Source organism: Cydia amplana, chromosome 2, assembly GCF_948474715.1.
Source record: "Cydia amplana chromosome 2, ilCydAmpl1.1, whole genome shotgun sequence".
Taxonomy (NCBI): domain Eukaryota; kingdom Metazoa; phylum Arthropoda; class Insecta; order Lepidoptera; family Tortricidae; genus Cydia; species Cydia amplana.
The window spans coordinates 23,453,759-23,473,956 of NC_086070.1; the positions used below are offsets into that span (position 1 = coordinate 23,453,759).

The 20,198-nt window shown below is 35.6% G+C and overlaps 1 protein-coding gene across 1 annotated transcript in view; it reads left to right on the plus strand.

The window, feature by feature from the left end:
- Positions 1 to 20,198, plus strand: part of LOC134660302 (uncharacterized) — a 65,644-nt gene continuing 45,446 nt past the window's right edge. Inside the window, exon 1 of the mRNA XM_063516050.1 lies at positions 1 to 413. The gene's annotated coding sequence lies outside the window, so the exon portion shown is untranslated. The remainder of the gene's footprint in view (positions 414 to 20,198) is intronic.

Below are 20,198 nucleotides of genomic sequence, written 5' to 3' on the forward strand. Positions count from 1 at the left end.
ACATTTGTCAGCTAGAAACAACAGGGAAAGCACTTTGTCAAAAAACTCATCAAACTTCATTGTCATCGAATCGCAAACGCTGACTCATTGACAAACATGCTTCATGTCGAACGGAATCGGCCCCCGTATTTCACGTATCTCTATGGATTTCGCGATTCGCCCTCTCTTTCTGCCACCCCGAACAAACACTAGTGCGTTTCCATTTCTCGACGCGGTCGGTCGTTTCGTTCCTCGACGATGGAAGACCGCGATTTTTGAATTCCGAATGCGTGTGTGATTTTTTAAAGGTATCGCGGGAAAACTTTTAGTGGTGTGGTTTGTGGTTTTTTTTTCGCTTTAATAGTGTCTGACTTTTAACTGTGGATGATTATTTAGTGATTTGTGGGAAGTGTCGTGATTTTACTGAATCAAAGGTAGGTGTGATCTGTTATTTTATTGACAGTAAATAAAGATAATTAATTAAATTGTAGGTTTAATTTCAATATATTCGAGGGAAATTATTACAGCATTAGTTCTTTTTTCAATAAAGACGTAAACGTCAACTTGTGTTGATTAATCGTCACTTAATTATTTAAATATTTAAATAAAAACAAAAATCAGGTCCTCAAAAATGTTGTAAAGAATTTTACCTACTAGATTTAAGGAAAGCTTTTACTAATGATTTTTTAAATTTAATTTATAAATAAAATAAATTGGTTGTCCTACTTTTATAACAATCATTCGTGTTGATATTTTCCTTTTTTTTACGGAAATTTTATAAATTTAAGAAAGTGACATAGATTGAATTTGTGTAATTATCTTGGATAACTTAATTAGTAGCACAAACAGAATGAGCAAGATGAATAGGATTTAATTTACTTCGTTCATGTTAGTTAAGGCGTAATTTAGAAGTTATTTTTTACTTTGCGGTTGGCAATTTGCTAAATTAAAATCTCCGTAGATATATGGCACCCTTGAGAGTGGCGTTATCTATGTAGCTCCTGTTTTTGATCTTTAAATAAATATATTTTTATTTTAATCAATCTGAGTGTTAATAAGTAATAAAGATAATTTTATCATTATTAGATACCTACCTAAAGACATTTAGGTACCTAATGTAAATAAAATGTTGTCAAATAACTTAGGGACTTATGTTCAAAGCTCAAAATTATTAATATAGCATTGAAAGGAGCATCAAAATAATTTGTCCAACATGTCAGACTACGGACGACACATGATTACTCAATGTCCTTTTCTCAATGACACATAAATTAGACTAGAATAGGGTAACGGTCAATATCACTTTCAGACTTTAATCTGCCGTATTCGAACTTCAAGATATTCACAAGAGACGACACGTACTAGATCCATTCTAGATACGTTATAGTTTAGATTTCAACTAGTTCTCTTTTGCAGCGCAATTCGGGCAACCAATGTCACTTTTACGATAGATCGTGTTTGATATCTATTAGATGTGAATTAAATCTCTAAGTAATATCTTGTGAAAATCGTTCAAGAGTATCTGCAGAATCGCGGAAATTTCAAATTTGACAGGTTAGATCTTCGTTATCGTATCTTGGCGATGTCTAAAAGATATCTACTTAATAGATGTCTATTACAAAATCCGAATCGGGCCCCTAGAATATGCTACACTTACCTATTTCGACTTCCAAAAAGTAGGATGGTTTATACGAAAATTATCGCAATAGGAATTCTACTTTATGTTTAGCGAATTTAACTAGGTTTGTAAACCCGATAAACACATATATAACAATTAAGACCGACAGACATCCATGAAAGTTTAACCCATAAGTTTCTCGTTCGTGCCAATTACAGTACGGACCGCTAAATACAATTACTTTTAGTCTATCTTTGACATTAACAATATAGTAAGAAAGGAACATCTAGACAATATTATGTCCAAGATTGACATGTCTGACGACCACGGACGACACATAATTACTCAATGTCCTATCCTCAATGACATCCTTAAACTAGACTAGAATAGGTAGGTTTCTGTCCTTTCTGACTTCGAGAATATGGTACATTTTAACCATCACCTTCCAAAAAGTTGAATAGTTGATAAGAAAAAATCGTAATCGGAACATAGATTTTTAAATTTCTTATTAAGTAGGTAGAGTTAGACCAAGAAAAGTCCGCAGCGATTTTGATAGCCCACGCAGTGCAAGTGTTATTTACACGTTATAAATTCATAGAAGTTTGACGTTTAAAATGACACTTGCACTGCATGGGCTATCAAAATCGCTGCAGACTTTTCTCGGTCTGACTCTACCTACATTAACTTTTACTTTAGCGAGTTGTAATTTTATGCTCAATGACTTTGTTATTCATTTGACTAGTAGAAATAGTAGAATAAAGGCCCATTTACATTATACAACTTTCTTGCACTTTCCATACAATCAATATTACCTATGTACAATCGTCTTGCGTCTCGTCTATCCGATTAGGGCGAAGCTTAAAAGGGTGACACACACACGCAGTGTATTTTTATAGGTATTATACTAGCTTCTGCCCGCGACTTGGTCTGCGTGATATGATGATTATGATGAATGATAAAAACTATCATATATGTCCTTTCTCAGGCAGCTCAGGCTTCAACTCTCTTCATACCAAACTTCGTCTAAATCGGTTCAGAAGTTTAAGCGTGAAGAGGTCACAGACAGACGGACTTTTTTGATAGACATACATTATTTTTACTTTCTCATTTTTAAATGTTTTATACTTAGAAATTGTAGAAGCGATGTTTGGATATTTATAAAGTGCGTAGGTATATTTAATACCACCGCCTTTGTCGAAGGTACGAAACAAATTTTGATGAATGAGGTATCAACCGATCTATTTTTATGTCATCGATGATATTGGCTATTTACCTTTTCAATCGCCTTTCAAGAAATGAGACGTTTTATATGAAAACGAATCCGTAGTCGGACTATAAGTAGATAGTTACCTACTTAAATTTTTACTTTTAAAAAATATTACCTAAGGCTATAGATTTCGCCTAAGCTTTTTAACTGCACAAAGTGAGATACTGTCATTATAAACGTCATGTTTCCACTCACTTTGTCATTGCAATTACCAGGCAGGGTTTTCTTGGTCGGAAACTGGCCAATTTAGCTGTCATATCGTTTGTGACATAAATATAAGTCAGACGATGACAACCGATTTCTATTCTTTACACAAAACTTATAAAATGTTCCATAAATAATACGTAACTTAAAGACTTCAGTCCAGAACTTAACATTAATAATCCTGGAAAAAGGAAAATCGGGACAATTTGGTCCCAGATGTCGGCCATCGGACGACAAGTGATTACTCAATGTCATGTGTTCTACTAGTGTGTCAGCCTTATACATATGTTGTACATACCTACTTACATATGAGTATATGGTTCCGGTCAAACATATATCATCTTCGTTTGTTCGTACCTATCTGACTGCGCGCATCGGCAACTGACAGGCGTATTCGAATTATTTGATCAGTATCATATCGGAACCAGATCGAATAACTAAAATTTGAATACGCCCGTGTGTTAAGTTTTTGCGCGCATCTGCATATAAAAATGTAATAGTTTTGTTTGTGAATATTAACATTTATTCTAATTAAAACAAGACAAGGAAAATACTAGATAGTAAACTACTATTAGGTACCTACCAAAAACTAACCTAGAGATGTGTAAGAGACGATAATAATAAATTAATAATGTAAGTATTTCAATAACGAATTTAAGCCATCCACTTGTAACATATTGTAAAGTCAAATTTGTTATTTTTATTGATACATGTAAGGATTTATTTAATGACTATCGTCTACTGGCCTATTAATAACACAATTATATTTCTTTGTAAATATATCATTTGTTATTGTCTCTAAATGAAACAACTTGTTTATTTTTTTAAGTAAATGTTGTGTGCAATTGACATTGCATTTAGAAGAAAACAGTATCTCGACTGATACTAGTAAAAATGAGGTCAAATTAAATTCCTTTGTTTTTAGATAGAAATAGAAATTGATATCGACGTTATAATTAAATACGCCACAATAACAATATCACAGATAAGAAATTTGTTCTTACAAAACAGTCTACCTATCTTAGGGCTCATTTAGACGGGGCGAGAACTCGCATGCGAGTTTGATTACATTGCGTCGTTTGATCGATCGGCTGAATTGATGTAACCTCAATGGTCCACAATGTAACTAAAATCGTATACGAGTTCGCGCGCCGTCTAAGAAATGAGCCCTTATGCTGGCCTAATTTGCGGTTTTTGAATCCATCGTAGGTGTTAATTATTATAAAGTACTTAATCATATTTTAATCTTGTTTTAATCAACACTGAAATCGCAACTTTTATTACACACACGTAGGTGGTTTTGTCAATTCTACGCGCGTACTCCAGTCGAGATCAAAGGGCCTGCGGACGGATACGTAATTCCTTCCACGTCAATCACACTAGGCAGAGATACACATCCTATCGGCAGGGGAAAATGTAATACTTGGGTGTTTTGTACGTATATTAGAGAGTGAATAGGCATGTTTTAGTCACATGAAAATAATGTAATAAATACGGTTAAGGAACTTAATTTCCGTACCATCTTGTACCTTGTCGAAGCGACAATAGTATGATGTACTGTCTAGTTTTATATTCATTGTCACTGTGACAAGGTACTCAATGGTACTAAAATTAATAGTTATTTGTTTTACAAGGGGGCAAAGTTGTTTTTTAACCGCCCGTGCTAATTAATTAATATTGATACCCGAGCAAGCGAAATATTCCAAAATTTCAAATTTCAAAAAATGGAATCTTAAGCGTTGCGAGGGTTTCAAAGCACGAGGGTTAAACAAAATTTTCCCCAGAGTCAAACGCAAAAATTTTCACCACACCAACCCAAAGCAAATATTAAATGTAAAATATCAAACAAAATCAAATTCAAATGAATATTATTAAATATTTATCATCCAAAATCATCATTTTAAAGTCAATTCTACCAGCAAACATAAGATTTTTTGCATTCGATTACTTTGCCTCACATATGAATTACTGATAGCAAAGTGCAACTTTGCTATCCGTTTTTGAAGTGCAAAGTAAGCCTTTCCGAGCTGGTGTGGTAAAAAGTATTTTACTACCTTGATGTTTTTGGTATAGTAAGTGAATAAATGTTGACGTTCAACAACGCTCTAACCACGATTTATAAGTGCTTTCTTACGTGAGTTCTAAAGACAACTCTGGTATTTTTATTTTATGTATTTACGTTAATTTTTGTCGTTGACGATAAATCCACCTACAATTTGTCTTGAACTGTGTATACACAAATGGTTTAATAGTCCCACTACTCTAGATTGATGTATTTGATGTTAAGTAATTAATCATAACTTCAATTTGCAAACATTTTACGATCGACTAGTTTCGATTTTCGAATTTAAACTATAGTCAGACATTGTAAAAGGACTGTCTCATTTCAAACATAGACAGAGAGAATCATACTATCTTTGTCTTACACTAGTACTAGCACCCAAAGGAAAAGGATGAGTAGTTAAGTGTTTTCCTGGTTCTTACTGGCTGACAAATTAGTTTGACCAACTACTACCTAACTTAAATCAATCTTTACGGTGACCGCTATGTACTGTTAGTGCTTGAGAATGGAGATATAGGCTCTCCGAAACATGTCGTGCGAGTGACTAAAAATACTTGAGTGAAACCGTAATATTAACTTAATGGAAGCAATTTTGTGAATGGAAGTATAAAGCCGCCGACTTGTATTACAGATGCGATATCAAAGGGAAATGGAATCGCAATTCTTTTGTGTCACTCACAGGGGAATACATTTGTCCTTGACTTTACTGAGAAAGGATATAAAAATTGATATGTAGTATTTTGAATTGAAGTATAATAAAATAAGAATAAGAGATAGATAAGATAATTGTAGAAATTGTGATACAAAGAAAGTAGAGTGATTAGAAGATTTACATACTTACATAAATTTTATTTATTTTATTTATTTATTTATTTTATTTGTTAGGAAAACTTACAGCTAGAGTAACAAGTTAGGTTTAACCATCATCATCATCATAACTTAAGAGCTTTAATCTTGTCGGTGGAGTAATCGCCAATCGGCCTACCTGACCACACTGTATCAAAATTTAATGTGCATGACCGACTTACCAGGAAGAACCGGGTTTTATTTGGCAAGGCTCGTGAGAGAGGGCGGTCCGAGCAGTGGCGCTTCGTTTGGAGTAAAGATGGGAGGATCTACGTAAGAAAGTCTGAATCGTCGAGAGTGTATCGGATTCGGACTGAGAGTGATTTGGACCGTGTTTTTTCGATACCATCCAACAACCCCATTGTGTAGCATTTATGGCTTTATTGTTCCCAGAAAGATAAATAATAGTTACATAAACACAATATTGTTTGCACTATCTTTCCTGATTTCAGTTGCAATGTTTCAGTATTGTTTTGACTTGATCTTATGCCTAATGAAATATTTATATGATGTTTTTATAAATGTGTTATGTATTCTTAATGATGAAACATGAACACACATGAACACATGCATTACATGAAGCTGCGTTTAGTAATTAATAAAATTTCTATAAATTATTTAAATCTATTAAGATGTGTACAATCTGTTAAAATAATATTTCGTAGACAAATGTTTTTGTATAGTTGTTTCAAACAGCATATCTAATGAAATATTTAGTTGATGTTGATATTTATTTTTGCACTTATAATGTTTTATTGAAGCTGCATGTTAATATGAATCTAACTAACATAATTCAAAAGGTTTTCCTAAACAGTCATCATTTAAGTGTACTAAAAAAAAAATTAATAAATTGTAAGTACATTGAGATTTCGTTCGCATTTGTTCTGCAATTCATAATCAAGAATAAATATGTGACCATTGGCTTATTGAACCCTGGCTCACTTGGGACACGCCATGAGGAGTTTATTGCGGCTCTTGAACGACACTCGGTGGATATAATGGCCATCAACGAGACCTGGTTGCGGGCAGGTGAGGAGGCCCGCGCGCCGGCCCCCGCGGGCTATCGGTTGCGGCACGTGCCGCGCCCGGCCGCGGTGCGCTCGCGCGGCGGCGGAGTCGGCTTTTACATTCGTCGCGGTATCTATGCGCGTAAACTTGATCATCCCCACGCGCCTTTAATAGAACAAATGTGGTTAAGTATAAAACTTAATGGACTTAGGTTTGCCATAGGTACTGCGTACCGCCCGCCTTGGTTCAACGTAGACACGTTCTTCGACGCCCTGACAGAGTCTGTTGGTGCTTTCTACGAATTTGATCATATAATTATAATGGGTGATTTTAATATCGATGTGCCTCGCCTAATGATACAAATACTAAAAAACTCTCGGAATTTCTGCATTATTTTAATTTTAATCAATATGTCACTCGCCCTACTCACTTTACCGATCACTCGGAGACCCTTATAGATGTTATATGTAGTAATTACAAACTGTCTAATGTGTGTATTGATCATGTCCCTGATTTAAGTGCTCACGCGTTCATCACATGCAACTTGCAAGTCAAAAAACCTAAGCCATGTCCCACTTGGATCTTTTGTCGGCCAGTAAAACATATCCCGCTCAACGATTTTAATGCGCTTGTCGTCTCAATTGCTTGGGAACGACTTATGTGTGATAATGTTAATGAATCACTTGCATCTTTTAACGTATATCTTAGGCACATATTTGATATATTTGCTCCTGTCAAAAAGATTTATTTAAAAAATAATAGCTACCCTTGGATAACGCATACAGTAAAAGATATGATAAAACTTAGAGATGAAGCACACGCTAGATACCGCGCCTCTGGTCAGGAATCTCACAAGTTATATTACAAAGAATTAAAAAGTATTGTTAGCCAAGCCATGTTTACTGAGAAACAAGCATATTTTAATAGCAAAATTAATGCACAAAGTAAAGACTCTCGTAAGTTATGGAAAAATATAAAGCAAAGTATTGTTGACTTTAACAAAAAAGACTACAGCTTCTCTAGTCAGTTTAATGATCCTAATTCAATCAATAATCATTTTCTTAATACTCCGAATACAAATGTCACAATTTCAAACCTCACATTTTTTGAATATAACCGTTTTAACTCATCTACGTTTAGTCTAAAGCCAGTGGATGAAAACATAGTGTCAAAAATTATTCTTAATATCTCTTCTAACTCCCAGGGATCTGACGGCATCACGCGTGACATGATTCTGTTGACGCTTCCACGAACCCTTTCAGTCATCACAGCCATAATAAATCAGTCGATACAATCAGGAATATTTCCTGAAGCCTGGAAGGAAGCTCGTATTAAACCCATTCCTAAAATTAGCAATCCAACCGACTACAAGGATCTCCGGCCAATCAGTATTCTTCCTTTCTTATCGAAAATTATAGAAAAAGTAGTTAGCCAGCAAGTGACTGAGTTTCTAGAAGCTAACTCTATATTGCCATCAAAGCAATCTGGTTTTAGAGCTAGGCGTAGTACATCAACTGCCTTGCTTGACGTTGTGGATGACATCTTGACTGATGTCGATGCTGGAAAAGGATCATTCATGGTTTTGCTCGATTTTTCACGTGCGTTCGACACCATTGATCACAATTTACTTATTTCCAAGTTAGCCTATTATGGCTTTGACATCAAGGCACTAAAATGGTTTTCTAGTTATTTAAGCGGTCGCGGGCAGAGAGTACAATTAATTAGTGAGAATGGTAACTTTCAAGTGTCTGATGCTTCTTTAGTCTCCCGTGGCGTGCCACAAGGTTCAATATTGGGTCCTATTCTGTATATACTGTATAGCGCGGATATAGTGAAAGTTATTAAAAACTGTGCTTATCACATTTATGCTGACGATATTCAGTTATACTTATCTTGTAAGCCAAATGATACTTCATGTGCAGTGGAAAAAATAAATGACGACTTGAGACGAATAGTTCAGTGGTCCAACAAAAACAGTCTAGTCTTAAACCCAGCAAAGTCAAAATTCCTTGTGCTTGGTGCTGAGCAGCAAAGGCGTAAAATGTGCAACCACAACCCTCTGATTAAAATTGGAGATGACTGTATTGAGCATGTAACGGAAGCAAGGAATTTGGGTGTGCTCATGGACGGCAAGCTTAGATTTCACAACCACGTGTTGGAGATCTCTAGAGTATGTTTTTATAGACTTAAGATATTATATAGTGTACGTAGATATTTAAGTACTGACGTAAGAATATCTCTATGTGAATCTTTGATTCTGTCAAAACTTAACTATGCCGATATTGTTATAGGTGGATGTCTATTGTACCAAACAAAAAAGCTATTGCAGCGGCTGCAGAACGCATGTGCACGTTTTTGTTTTAATATCCCACCTCGAACCCATGTAACTCCTTATTTAAATAATAGCGGGTTAATGAATATGGAATCGCGGCGGTCGCTGCATTTTGCTTGCATGCTCTTTGGCATTATAAAATCCATGACGCCCCTCTACCTCTATGAAAAGTTAACTTTTTCACAACGCCATATTAGGGGAGCCATACGTCTTCTTTGCCCTAGACACTGCACCGCAGCATTTCGTGGCAGTTTTAAATATTCTGCCACGAAGTGCTGGAACAATATACCTCCACCTATAAGGAACTCGCCATCAATTGGTTCATTTAAATGTAAATTTAAAAAACACATTTTAACCTTACAAAAAATATAGTTATGGGTATACTCCTGTGCCATATATCCCTACTAGAACGAACGCCTGCTAAATAATTTATTTCACCTTGTAAGCCAGATAAACCACATTAATGACTGTTTAGGTACCGTAGTTTGTTATTTTAGTTTTAATTGAATAATAATTATAGCCTTATTAAATTTACTTGCAACTTTTGCACTTATATAAAATTTGTACCTTAGCGTGTAGTTGCGCTCTCTCGGAAGGGTTTCCACGGAAGACCAGCGTCGAGATCCTTAGATGGTATCTTGACATTACGCTGAGTGGAGACCTTTTCAGTGACGCTTAATAATAAATTAGTTCTGTTGTCTCATGTAATTCCTAAATTTAAGCGTTTTCTGAATAAATTTCTTCTATTCTATTCTATTCAATCATTTATTTCTTGTGCCAGTCTTTTAATTTCCTCGCGTTATTTTTTATTTGGCTGAAATAAGTAATTCTAGGTTTTCCTCCTTCTCTTGCCTTTTCAATCCTGCCTTCCAGACACAAATACAACAAGACATAAATTCTACTCGTTCTATTTTCATAATATAACAATTTTAGCAACAAACAACTAGTACCAGACATTAAAACTGAAATAGATATCATACACTAAAGAAAAAGCGACAATCAATGGCCGAGGCGGGAATCGAACCCGCGTCTTCAGCTTACGCGGCTAACGTCCTAACCACTAGATCACCCGGTCACAATGGTACCTGTCCCAAATTGTTATACTCGTATGTACCTACCAGACATATTTAGTTAGGTTAGGTACATAGTAGGTACGCCAATGTTTATGCTAAGTTTCATTTAATCGTTCTGCGGATTCGTGAGATTCTTAACAGCCCTGTTTATTAGTGAATATATAATTAGAGTTCAAATAAATTTACGCACGTGTATTGATTTTGTCACATGCAAAGCCTTGGGAACGAAACCGTATGACAATTCCTTTACGTCAGTTACACTGAGAGTGAGACATTTCCTGTGTATAATCGGAAGGGAAAAAATAATGCTTGCTTTATAATAGGTATTTCCTACTAAAAACACAGACATAATGATAGTTAAGCGTACTTAACGCTTAGAGTTTGGACATGCCCGAATCGAAGTTTAAGATACGTCAAATATTAATTAGGTCTAGATACGATATTCAAATAACGACGTTTCTTCAAACAATCTTTCAGAGCATGAGAAATGAAAAATAAATTGCGCTACACTTTTTACTAAAGTCACATTGAATTAATTACAGTTCATATCACAGTTTGTCCTTCAAAACGATTTAACGAGACACCAGCCTGTCATTATCAATGTGATTAGTAGTTAATAATTAGTTTGCCTTTGTGTTGTATACACAGACATGTCTATGGCCTCGATTCGGATTTTGTAATAGACATCTATTAGATATCTTTTAGACATCGCCAAGATACGATAACGATATGTTTAAGATCTAACCTGTAAAATTTGACATTTCTGCGATTCTGGAGATACTCTTGAACGATTATCACAAGATATTACCTACTTAGAGATCTAATTCACATCTAATAGATATCTAACACGATCTATCGTAAAAGTGACATTGGTTGCCCGAATTGCGCTTCAAAAAAGAACTAGTTGAAATCTAAACTATAACGTATCTAGAATGGTAGGTACGTGTCGTCTCTTGTGAATATCTTGAAGTTCGAATACGGCAGATTGTCATCGCTGACGCTTGACAGACAGCTGAAGTGTGCGAAAGGGAAGCCATCGCGTATATGAACATCCCATGAGAGCGAAAGAGTCAGACTACAAATTAGAAAACGTGACCATTTTTAGGGTTCCGTACCCAAAGGGTAAAAACGGGACCCTAAGACTCCGCTGTCCGTCCGTCCGTCCGTCCGTCCGTCTGTTACCAGGCTGTTTCTCACGAACCGTGATAGCTAGACAGTTTAAATTTTCACAGATGATGTATTTTTGTACCGCTATAACAACAAATACTAAAAACAGAATAAAATAACCCTCCTTTTGCGTTGCCGTAGTCGGGTAATAAAGATTTAAGTGGGGCTCCCATACAACAAACGTGATTTTTGACCGAAGTTAAGCAACGTCGGGCGGGGTCAGTACTTGGATGGGTGACCGTTTTTTTGCTTGTTTTGCTCTATTTTTTGTTGATGGTGCAGAACCCTCCGTGCGCGAGTTCGACTCGCACTTGGCCGGTTTTTTGAGTTTGACGACGGCCGCGGACGGCCAAGAGCGTATGAACTATGAACGTAGTTTTTAATTTGAAAAATATGCACGAATCAGGAAGAAAACTATTAAATAAAGTAATACAGTAAAGATGGTGTCTTGTAGTGTGCCGGATTGCAGTATTACGGGGCCAAATAATCCAAGCCAATAATTATTTCACAGCTAATTATGATATTCCGAGAGAAATTTCTTAACATTATGCCAAATTAACCGCATAAAAGTGTAAAAAGCCGGTTTATACAGTTCATTATTAGTTTTTCTTTCGTTGTATGCGGGCTGCGCTTACATCTATTTCAGTTTATTTATTTAAAGTAGTTTAACTCATGATTAAAATACACACAAATCAAAATATTTAATGACATAATTTGATTTGCCCCTGAGTTAAACAGGAGGTGCTTAGTGTATTATTTAACTTTGTAATAACGTCAGGAAAGTTATAATATTGCACTAGCAAGTTTGACGAACTTTACAGCATAATATAAATTGGTTCCGTATTAGTTGGGACTTTGTTGAGAAGCCTGAAGCGTCTGCTGCAAATACTCACTTATTTTCGTCGAAAAAGGTCCATTAAAAAGTTTTAAATTATAATTGACTCAATCAATAAGTAGGTTAACTGAACTGGCTCTTTACTACCCGTTAATTATCGATTCCACTGCACATTTGGTTTATACATATTTTTGATTATATGTTTATGTAATCTAATTATTTTTAAATGTCATCATTTAGGTACTCATTTTGCAATAAATAGAATTATATCTCGTTTATTTTGTTTACTTAATAAGTAAACAATTAGGCTTGGCGTTGAAATCGTCGCCTGTCAAATTAGTAACAATTCTGCGTCTATTGACTAAATTTGTGTTAGCTACATTACCATGCCTTTTGTTTTTATTTTAAACTTGTGGAATTTCATGGTGGCAACATTAGTAATGTTGGCATAAAGTTATTTCTGATTTCTGGCAACTATATCTTTTTATAAGGTGACTATTAATCTCAACGACCTTGATCGTATATTATGGTTCATTATGATTTATCACTGTCATAAAATATAAAGCTTAAATTCTTTGCAACAACAAAGAACTTTAAGATGCTAAGTAAGCATTTTTGCCAGCAATGAAATACAATAACAAAATCAAAACATCGTAAAAACGGTAATTCCTTTACCAAACCTCCTGAGACCCAGAAGGATTTGTTTTGTTTTTGAATTTGGAACCCTTAGTTACTCAATGAAAGTTCAAAATATTTTTTGGAATATGTACAAAAAATTGTACGCAGGGTCTTACAGGTTAAGAAAATCGAGACAAGACGTCAAACGTAACGTAGCTCCAACGAGCAAGCATTATCATGTTATAATGGAGTAATCCTAACCTTGATAGGCCCTCTGGTATTATTAGGGAATAATATAAAGGTGTTTTAAGGGAACCTTATTGTATGAATATTCACGCTTTATTAAATTTTTAGAATTTAAACTTTGGCAAGACAGAGATAGTGTTGTTAAAAGACTAGTCTTAAAGACTTTTAAACCTTAAAGACTTGCAAGCCTTGAAGGTTCAAGCTTTGAAGACTCAAGCGTTAAAGGTTTGAGCTCAGAAACGGTTCAGAACCTTAACAACTCAAGCTTTTTATGAGCTCTTCATTAATCTAATTTGTTAAAAGCTTTAAATAAGACTTAAATGCTACAAACCTTATAGACAAACCTTCAAAGCTTAGGAGGCTTGAAAGCTTGAGGCCTAAAGACTCGAGGTTTCTGTGCTCGTAAGCAGCAACGCTAACTTATTAAGTTGAGGCTTATATGGCCGAGGCTTTAAGGTTCGAGGCTTCTCAGAAGTCGCGACTCGGGTCTTGTAGTTTACGCCTCGAAGCTTAAATTCACAACACTAGACAGAGAGCCTGTTTTTTTGTGGTTGGGTATATATACATATATAATTATTTCAATTCAAATTACATAGTGCATTGCACATTCTGTTGTGTTCTGTGTTGTTTTGTGTGTCAATGGGTAGGTACACTAAAAATCAGCGTCGCAACACTAATTATGTGCTGCGCCACACACTGAGTGATAACCTTTAGTGGAACAACTCGCGGCACTGTAACTTCCAATTTACTCATATTTAAGATGTGTGTAAGTATACTGTGTGTTCCGAATAAATTCGTCATTCACGCATTCATAACAAAAGTAGTCATACAGATCAAAATCTGAAAGCCGCTATAAATGTCATATAATTGGCACTGTAACATGTGTAAACTCCCATTTACATATTAGGTAGATAAATAAACACATAATTATTTCATGTAAGAGCATATCGGGCTAAAAAAATAATAATAAGCATAATATCTTGCTTTTGTAAATTTAAAGATTAAAAGATTTAAAAACAACAAAAAGACCTCCCGGAAATTTAAGCAGATACATTTATGGTATTATTCTGTCACAAAGAAAAATGTTCTATTAAGGAAAACAAAGCTGCTAAAAGAAGCAATGAAAATATAAAAGCAGCATAGACTGAATGAAAAATCCAGTTTTAAAAATAGAACGAATGTTGGAAAACTTGCTTCTGGGTCAAACTGCTAATAGAGCCAGGACGGGAGTTCATCAAACTTCTTTGTACAATGAGAAACGGTTAACAATCTTCTTTGAACATTGATTGGAAAACAAATAAAATTGTGATTGGAAATTCAACGGTAATAAGTTTAAAAACGTCGTACCTTTAAACGAGCAATTCTTGTATATTTATAATTATATTTCGGGGATCTGGAAACAGCTCTAACGATTTCGATGAAGTTTGCTATAAGTATGGGGGTTTTCCGGAGCGAAATTGTCTTATCTCTGGGAAAACGCGCATTTTTGAGTTTTTATATGTTTTCCGAACAAAGCTCGGTCTACCAGATATTTAATAATAATATGATAAGTGGTGGAAAAGCATGTAAATCAAAAATAAAAATAAATAAATGATCTTATTGTCAATTTAATGCGAACATTCATATGAGTAATAACGTTAAAAATAATGTTAAAATATATTGTTTGATAAAAGCTCTACTCTTCTACGTAACTAGCAATATTCTACGCTAACGAAGTCGTAGGCACTTGATAATTAATTTACATATTTAAATACTTTTCGAAATAGAAACTGATATTTTTTTCAACTCTTTTCTTTTATCCAGGTAATTACTGATAATAATATCGACATAGATGGTCCCTTTGCTTCCCATAAAGTTTTAAGCCATAATGTATTGTTTGTTATAGGTACGAGTATTATCATTAGTCCTAAAACTGAAACCGTTAACTATCCAGGATCTTCGTAAGGTTATCCTATAGATAGGTTATGTTAGGTTTGTTTTATGGCAATCCTGAAAATTGACGCGTTTCTGAACCAAATAAATTAAAACATTTTGGGAAACAATATATACCCATTATTATTATTATTATTTGTATCTCCTTTTTTGGGATCACGGGCCTATAAATCCCGGTCTTTTGATAGGCTTGCGTGGGGATATAGATCCAACACGAAGAGGCCCTTTGGAGAGCTTTAATGTCATGTAGAACGCCTGCTGGGACCCGTTTACAGGTGCAACAATAGACACCCATGAACCGGTCTCAGCAGGCATTGGGACTATTGTAGAAAAAAAGTGAACAGAATATCGGTCTATGGATTGAAGTTTGGGTGGACTATGAGACTGAGCTATTGCAAAGACGTACCTCGGACACCTGCCATAACAAGGTTTTGTAATGTCCCACTGCTGAGCAAAGGCCTTCCCCCACCTTTTCCAGTCTTCCCGATCCTGTACAGTCTCTGGCCATTCCTTTAAAAAGCAAGCCCAATACCCATACCATTTTAATACCCATATAAAAAGCATTCGATCACTCCTTGACCCTTAAAATAAAACTGGTCATTCATGCCGGATTGCTTTGCAAATAACAACAAACCGCAGACAAGTGAACTTTTCAAGTATTCGTTCCATTTCATTCAATTTCGTCCATACAAAAGAGACGAATCTGACTCGATTGAACGCCATAACTCAATTCATCCAAGTTCCCCAGAAGTTTGTTAAATAATGTGTTTTGCATAAAAAGTCTTGAATATGAAAAGCTTTTTAAAAGTTAGCTTCGCTTTTTTTCCTATTTGAGGCTGGAAGGTGTAATGACCTTTACAAAATACTTTTCAGAGTAGGAGAACTTTCAAAAATATTTGACCTCTCAAGCATGGCTCGGCGTCAAAAGAAAAGCGACTCGCGAGACCAACTCACACTTTGCCAAATTAATCAATAGTAACAGGTGCAATCATAAATTAATTTTGTATCAAGTAGAAACGTCTGCGAACGATGCTATTAAGCTTAGAATTAAACATAATTGCTTAGATTTAATCATCTTGAAACTAAACTGAAGTGTCGAAACTAAATTGAATCTAGGTAATTTACGGCTTACAACTACAACTGTAATTAATCATTTATTTACAAACAAGATATATACAGTGGTATTACTAAAAGAAATTAAAAACTAGCTTAAATCTAAAATAGGCCCTTGAGGCATTGTACCAAGGATGCTGGCGACATTTCCTCGCTGTATTGCAATGCTGATACGTTGTGCGAGGTAGCCGCCAGCTCTTCGGTCACTAGTTACGTCAACCAGACGCTTCGCGATTTCTGCGAACAACTTATGTGCGCTGGGATCCCTCCAACAACTTAGTACTATGAAAATAAGTGGGTCAAAATGTTCAGGAAAACAGGGGCCTTTTATGTGCAATGTACTATAAGTAGGTACACAGTGCGTCAAAACGTTCAGGAAAACGGGGTCTTTTTCTATGAACAGTATTATGTATAGTAAACGCTTTGGATATATTTATTTTACGATATTCACAGGGTAGACGAATAACCTAACTTATAATAAAACAGTTTTGATTCAATTGGCTGTGTAGTTATATGATGACGACTTTCATTTACTTTATACAATTCTGATTTAAAATTTCACGTCTGTTTCAGGTCGGTTTTCTTTAACTAGAAGATTTTACAAATTTATCAAATCTAAAATTTAAAATCCGTTTACACGACATCCAACACGCGGCACAAAACTGTATGTGTTTTTTTTTTTCAAAAACAAAACGTAAAAGCCATATGCTCTCCGGTACACATGAAATAAAAATTCAAACGCTACCCACACGGCAGTATTTAAGCGGTCGAAAGCAAAAAAAAGACATAAAGGCAAAATTTCCCAACGTATAAATTGAAAAAGTCAGTGATCCGCGGCAGAACCACTCCACGGTTCAGTAAACGACCATATCTCATTGAATATACGTTTTACAGCCTATTGTTGCCAATTCGCAGTTCTGGATGCAATTCTCCAAAATGGTGATGTTGTGCAGGCGCAAAGGTATTTTAATTATAGGTACCTACAGATCAATTTGCGAACGCAGACATGAGTGAAATAACATAACAAATTACTACTATGGCTGTGTGAGTGCCGTTATACAGCCTGTACCCAGATATGGGCACAGAATAAATAATAGGTACAGAAGATTCACTCTCTAACAAAACGCGTCTATTACGACTGATATGACCGATAGGTGGCGCAAGCGCGAGCAGGCGTCCGCTCCATAGCGGTGCGCGGCAACTACTATGGCTAGACACCAAAATTGGTGTGGGCCGCATATACAATACTTGTAGGTACTTGTAGTTACGCGACGAAATCGCGGAGTGAGCCACGCGTAGGAGTAATTTATTATTCTAAGTATTGTAGTTTGATTTTAAAATAGCGCGAGGGAAAATAAAACTTACCTACTTAGTATTTCGATTTCACCATTATGTAATTCAGAATCCAGAATATAGGTTTAGGTACCCTATATCTAACAGGAAAGTGAAAGTGAAAGTGAAAGCTATTCAAACACTTGAAAGTTACCTACCCCATACCTTTTTGTTGTTCGATTACTGTACTGAGTTTGTTTTTTGGTAATAAGCGTACATTATACTTTATTTACTTATTTAAAAGCTCATATTATTAAAGAATGCCCACTGGCATCATTCTCAATATATTTTTCTCAAATAATTAATACTTTAACGTTCGACGATTGTCACTCAAAAGGCTAATAATACATTATTCAGTGGTATAATAAAATTATATTCCGATTTCCGATTTTAGTCAAAAATTCGAGCGAGGGAGTGCATTCAATATTTCGTATCTGATCCACAGCTATTAACGCGTTCGAGAGCAGACACACTGATAGAGTAAAATATAGGTCAGCCATATATTCACGTGCCAGGCGTAAACAGTATTAATGATTAAATAGGAGAAACTAGTCGTATAGATGGTAGCACTCTGCAGCCTTTTCTATTTCGGCCACCGGGAGGCTTGGTCACTTTTTCTGAATAAAAAAAAGAATGAAATAGCTTTTTTTCTTCATGTTTCCCTTAACCAACAACCCAGTCGTGCATCAAATTATAATCCGTGTGCACTACGGTATCGATTTATAAAATTATTTATAATCATGGCTTTTAATACAACCGATAAATACTTAACAAATGTAACCAACATCTCTTAGAAACTGCTGTATCCACTAGTCGTCCACGAAACAAAATTTTCCAAAAAAAGATTCAAATTTCAATGGAGTGCGAGTCCTTTTTATAGGCCCACGCTCTCATATTCTAACAGTTTTTAACGTAGGTACTTCTAAAAACACTCTTATATACCTACATCAGCTTCATGACTTGATATATAAATTAAAATTCACCGTCGTAAACGAAAGAAAACACAAGGAGTCCTACGAAAACAATTACTTAACAAGCCAGGAGCTACTGCGTAAAAACACAAGATTTAAAGGAAACCACGTATGTTAGGTACCTACGTCTTTTTAAACAAAGAATGAAGACTGCTCTATCTTCGTCACGGCAAATTGCTTCAACCGCCCCATTAGGCCCTCACCACACGATTAGCATGCTGCTCGGCTCTTGACTATCTGACATGCTGATGGTGTAAGCTATATAAAGCTATGTCCATTCAGTACTTTCCCCCTAGTTAACTTTCCCCTTCTGGTTTGTCGTGAAATTTTATTTTATACCAGCATTTTATAAAGCATACAATTACATAAACTAAATAACACTACATATTCACGAACAAAAAAAATATCTATATACCTAAAGTACATATTTGTAGGTAAATAAGTTTTTGGCAAAAATTTCATTGTTGGTACAAGCTTTTATCGCTGACTGTACTTTTCTTACGACAGACAACTAATACTCATCGAGACATTTCTAAAAAACCCCAAACACAATTAGGTAGCGTTGTTTCATCACAGAGTTCCTATGGCCACCTTCCAGTTCCATCATCAGATCAGCTCGATGGTACCATAATATTGCATTGTCACCCGACTTACATGTGTATGCAAAATTTCAGCTCAATCGGAAACCGGGAAGTGGATCAAATTTAACTTGCAAGATTTGATTACAGACCGACAAACAGACAACGGTCAGGTGAAAGTAAATAAAAGCTTGTAAAAATGGGGGCTATCGGGGCGCGTATAAGGTACACGGAGTAGGCTGGTGGCATTGCCGCGCTTTATAGCGATACCAATTCGAAGCTCCGGATGCTCCGGCCCGGACACGGCTCGGTCTAACGAGATTCATCCTTTAGTCGCTTCACCTAACTTCCTGAATGTTGAATGTGTCCTTATTGCAATCTTCTCTAACGCATTTACCAGTTGCATGCACCAAAATACATGCAAAAAACTGATGACATCTTCCATTAGTCTATAGATCTGTACGGCTACCATCAGTTTGGCACTGACATAAACGCTATCGAGAACGTAATTTACTTTCTATATATACATCTCGCTCGTACTCGCATATTAGTGCGAACGAGATGTATAGAAAGCAAATTACGTTCTCGATAGCGTATATATGTCAGTTTTGACACTGTCAGTGACTCATGGTACGGGCTCTGTACTAGTTTATAAGCAGACATAGGAATCCGTGGGGCAAATTTTCTTGACAGGTAGGGACTTCCTACGAGTATATCGATAAACTCAATTATCGATGCTCGTTCTATATAGGTACGAGGGGTGTTCAAAATATTCTCGGTATGAGAATGAAAACAAACAAGTACGAAAAGTTTGATATTTTTATTTTTCAATATACTCCCCCCCTATGTTCATACACTTAAAAGATCGATCAATTATTTTTTTTAATCCTGCATAAAAATATTTTTTATCTTTGGTGTAAAAATGCTCCTCCACTGCCGCCTTCAATGCTTCATCATCGGAAAATTTATTTCCACGCAGATCCTTTTTAAGATTGGGGAACAAAAAGAAGTCGCTGG